Below are 4311 nucleotides of genomic sequence, written 5' to 3' on the forward strand. Positions count from 1 at the left end.
TGAGAGGCCACCGAAGCAGGGACAGTCCAGGTGGCAGGCCCAAGGTCCTGCTGGGGTCAGGTTTCTCTATGAATTATTAATGCTTACAGCCAAACCTGTCAGATGTCCTGAAACCTGAGAGTCCATCTCCTCTCGTTTGTCCACGATGCCCTTCTCCATCCCTCTGCTCTGGGGCATGGGCATCGGAGGGGGTTCTGGGGCAACTATGCTCAGGGAAGAGGTTTGGAGAAGGTCTGCTGCTCTCCCACTACCAAGTGGTCTTGGCAAATTCTCCTGATATCTTTTTTTGTTCTTATTGTTGGAACTGTTGTTTTGGACATCTGGGGGGAAGGGAACGAGGACACAAAGAGTCCCTGACTTAACTGAGTTGAAGAGGAGAACAAGCCCCTAACATGGCCTCACTAGCCCTGTCTCCTCTCCTCTTGTTTTCTTCCAACGACAAAGTCTCTCTCTCTCTCTCTCTCTCTCTCTCTCTCTCTCTCTCTCTCTCTCTCTCTACTCTAGTTGTTTTTGGTGTCCCCAGTCAACTCCAAATAGCCCAAGCCTTGCAATTTTACCAAGGACTACAAATGAGAAGAGAGGAGATTCGGATGTGGGCAAGGCTGGCTGAGCAAAAAGTAAACAGTAGAGAAGCCAAAGAGTGGGAGGGAAGTGGGGGCAGGAGGGGAGAACCCCTGAGGGTGGGCACAGAAAGGGGACCCCCCTCTCCATTGCCTCCACCCTTTCTTTTTCCTTCCATGCACCCATCACACCGGAAAGAGACCGCCACAGAGGGGGAGGGGAGGGCAACACAGGACGCAGTAAGAGGAAATGGGTCCCCATTTTCCCAGCCCATTCAGCTCTTGCACGGTGATTCTAAAAATAAGGGCCTCTCTATCTGATTAAGTGAGCAGACAGTTTCCGAGCCCCTCAACCGCTGCTGAATCAGATAGCTGGTGGTCCAGGGATTTGCATTTTATCAAGTGGAAAATGTCTGTAAGTTCTCTCAAGTCTGGGAGTCATCTTACTGAGGGTGGAAAGGGGAGGAAGGAGGGGAACTGACAGGGCCATGCAAAGGAAGGCTGGCACTCCTCCCCAAACAAACACTTTTGGTGGAAGCTGTGGATGGGAATTAGGTGTTGAGGACGGTGGGGATGAATAAAAGATGGAGAATGTCAACCTGAGCGACTGTTGTTTCCTGTAATCCCAGCACTAGGGTAGCTGGGCAAAAGGGTAGCCGTGAGTTCGAGGTCAGTTCCGTCTATACAGGGAGTTCCAGGCTAACCTGAGCTACAAAGTGAGGTAGGTCCTGAAGAAAGAGAGAGAGAGAGAGAGAGAGAGAGAGAGAGAGAGAGAGAAGAGAAGAGAAGAGAAGAGAAGAGAAGAGAAGAGAAGAGAAGAGAAGAGAAGAGAAAAAACCCAAAATGGGTAGTATGATAAATGTAGAAAGAGGGACCCATATCGGATGGGGGTGGGACATAGCCAAGATGAGACTGGGAAGACCCATGCAAGGTGTGCCCACCCACTCTTCTTCACGGCCTCCTGAAACTCTGCTTTGCTGGACCCACTGGTCTCTGTGAGATAATTACAGAGACCTCTCACTAGCTTTCTGGAGAGGAGGGCCTGAGAGCAAGCGTGTCACTCACCAAGACCAGTGAACCTCTATAGGGTGTGTCTAGGAAGACGCGCCCGCATGTGCCACCTCCCTAACCTCTGCACCCGCGGGGTGTCCAGCATCCTTCTGACCTGTTCCCTCCGGCCTTCCTCAGCCCCCAGTTCCAACTCATCTGCATAAAGTTCCAATTAACACGTTTTCCTGGAGTTGTTTGCGATCCCTGAACTCGCTCCCAACCCGGAGCCGGCTTCCTGCCGCCCCCTCGTCCCTCGGATCGCAGCTCCATTAACCCTTGAGACCCAGGCGGCTCGGCTCTCGTTGGCCTCTGGCCTGTCCCTTCGTACGAGACCGCAAGCCCGGGACGCGCCCCTAGGCGGCTGACTGTGCAAAGGGCGGGCCGGAGGCCGGTGTTCCTCGGGAAAACGACAGGAGTTCGCCCGCCCCTCTTTCTGGGAAGGCATGAGGAGGGGGACTTCTCCCGGGAGACTCGGGGCGTCGAAATTCCTCGTTCCTCATCCTGCGGCCCCCGCACCCCTCCTCCCGGCAAGGCACCCTCTCCCCTCCCCAGCCATCTGTTCCTCTAGGCAGCGCAGCGACAAACACAGCTCTAGCTTGCTTCCGGCCTTACCCAGCCCCCTCCCCAAACTCCCCCATCCCCGAGGGTGGGAGAATGATGACACCCCTCTCCTAGAAGGTCCACATGTCAACCTCCATGTCTCACTCAACCCCTAGCTCAATTGGGCAGGGTAACTGTGGGGGTCCCCCTTCTACCGACGGGGTCCGTGGAACTGAAGAGAGAATGCTTAAAGCTGGGGATCTGGGAAAGGCATGGAGGAGACCTCGGGAAAAAAGCAGAACAGACAGAGGTAGGAAAACCGGGTGCCAGAAACGTGGATTTGAGCACAGTGGTCTGGGGTTCCCCTCCTGAGGTTTGCCACCCCGCGATTTGCCCACCCGCAAATACGCAGCGCCGCCTGCTGGGCACACTGAGGACCGCGCGCGCGCGCCCACACACTAGGCTTCCTGCGCTCGCCTTCATTAGCGGCTGATGGGATGCCAGCCAGGTCCCTTGATGGCTTGTGGTTGGCAAAATTAGAGCTCAGGGAGACCCTGGCAGGGCCTCTGGGAGTTAGCCAGCCTCACCGACAGGATCTCTCCCATTCTGAGATTTTTCTTGTGCACAAAAGGCCACATAGAGAGTCAGGAGTCTGCTTCGAGCAACCATCTGCTGCGTGACTTCTCTCCAGACCTCCCTGCAGTCTTGTCGTTTGAAGATGGGCGGGTCATTCTCCTTTATTCCTCAAGAGAAGTCAGAACAAACAGAGGAAGCTTATCTGGAACGCTGTCTCCCAGCCCTCGCATTTGGAGATCCTCCACGGGATAAGGGCCAAGAGGATGGATCAGGACTGAACCCGGGGTCACTCCATAGTCAGAGGGCGTGGCGGTCATCTCAGCCCAGCACTTGGGAAGCTGAGGCAAGAGGATTGCAAATTGGAGGCCAGTCTCAGCTACATGGTGAATGATAGTCTAGCCTAGGCTAAAGTGTGAAACCCTCAAACACACTAGCAAGGCAACCCAGCCCAGAACTAGAATGCTTGGGTAATCCTTTCTGTCCTTGGCTGCCACTCGGCTTTGGCCTTAACCTTTCTGGTGTTTCCTAATCTACATGGCGGTACACTATCGAGCTCTCCAGCTACAGCTGTGCTAATATGGCTCACCTGTGTGGAAGACAGGTGTCAGCAGGCGTTAGAGGCTCTGCCAGTCTGTGCCTGACTGCTAAGGCTTTCTGTCCCAGGGCACAGTCTAGTCAAGGGCTGAGACAAACAAGGTCACACCTTTCTCAAATGTCTCTCCTCATTAAAGACGGTGTTTTCTTTATAGCTTATTTATTTTACTACATGTGCCTTGGTGTTTTGCCCGCATGTATGTATGTCTGGGTGAGGGTGTCAGATGTTGGAATTACAGACAGTTGTGAGCTGCCACGTGGGTGCCAGGAATTGAACCCGAGTCCTCCGGAAGAGCAGTCGGTGCTCTTAACTTCTGAGCCATCTCTCCAGGCCCAGTGTTTTCTTTAAATGTGAATTATTTTAGAGCCTCGCTTTAATGTTTAAAATAAATGTAAATATAGTGTAACATCAGAATTTGCCTGGTGTTTTAGGATGAAATAGGAAGCAACGAATAGGTGTTGCCTTCAGCAGGTCCCAGACATGGTAGGAAAGTTTGAGTCATTCTTTAATGTGTGTGTGTGTGTGTGTGTGTGTGTGAGGGGGGGGGAAGGGAGGGAGAGAGACTGGAGAGACTGACTCTGACTCTGAAGCTCAAGCTGGCCTGGTATTTGCTATGTAGTCCAGACTAGGTTCAAACTCATGGCAATCCTGCCTCAGTCTTCAAAGTGCCAGGGTTACAGGTGGATCCACCATGTCTGGCTTACTATGTCTTCTTTTAAAAAAAAATTATGTAATATATATAAGTGACCCATCTTCAAGCACACCAGAAGAGGGAATCAGATCCCATTATAGATGGCTGTGAGCCACCATATGGTTGCTGGGAACTGAACTCAGGTCCTCTGGAAGAGCAGCCAGTGCTCTTAACTGCTGAGCCACCTCTCCAGCTCCCCAATCATCCTTCTTAAAGTCCCAGCCACGTGTGGTGAGACAGGAGTGGAGATGTGGAAGGACAATAAACCCCTCCCTCCAGACACACACTGCCAGTCTTTG

Source organism: Microtus pennsylvanicus, chromosome 9 (genome assembly GCF_037038515.1).
Source record: "Microtus pennsylvanicus isolate mMicPen1 chromosome 9, mMicPen1.hap1, whole genome shotgun sequence".
Classification (NCBI taxonomy): domain Eukaryota; kingdom Metazoa; phylum Chordata; class Mammalia; order Rodentia; family Cricetidae; genus Microtus; species Microtus pennsylvanicus.